The following is a 517-nucleotide window of genomic DNA, read 5'->3' as shown; positions in this document are numbered from 1 at the left end:
GAAGCTGAGTCCACGCAAAATGAGTTTCTGGAAAAAAGTGAAAATGTTCTTCAAGAACAGACAAATAGCAATGGAAGAGCATTTTCTGGGATAGACAGTGAGAGAAGCGGGGGAGGTGTTGATCTGACTGAACCTGATGCTGAAAAGGAGAGCGCCAAGCTTCCTGGACATTCAGCACTAAGATGGGAACCTCTAAATTCTAAAGAGCAAACTTCAAATGCTAAGTGAAAAGTCCAACAGGTCATTTAGCACCTTCTTCTTGCTGAGGAGGATTAGCGTTAGCCTTCATTTTCACTCTATTTTTTCTGTTACAGCTCTCAAAAATCATCACCTGGTTTATTCCGTGGTAGGGATGCGCAAAAAGGCTTGTGTGTTCCACACCCCTACCCCCCAGAAACGCCCCCCCTTTGTTGTGCACTTCTAAACACCCCCCTGTTTTGCAGCCCTACCCCCAGAAACAGCCCCCTCTCCCCCACGTTGCGCACCCGTAACCCCAGAAACATCCCCCCCCCCCCCC

This window comes from Oxyura jamaicensis, unplaced genomic scaffold, assembly GCF_011077185.1.
Source record: "Oxyura jamaicensis isolate SHBP4307 breed ruddy duck unplaced genomic scaffold, BPBGC_Ojam_1.0 oxyUn_random_OJ61576, whole genome shotgun sequence".
Classification (NCBI taxonomy): domain Eukaryota; kingdom Metazoa; phylum Chordata; class Aves; order Anseriformes; family Anatidae; genus Oxyura; species Oxyura jamaicensis.
Note: the sequence above shows the minus strand (reverse complement) of the source record.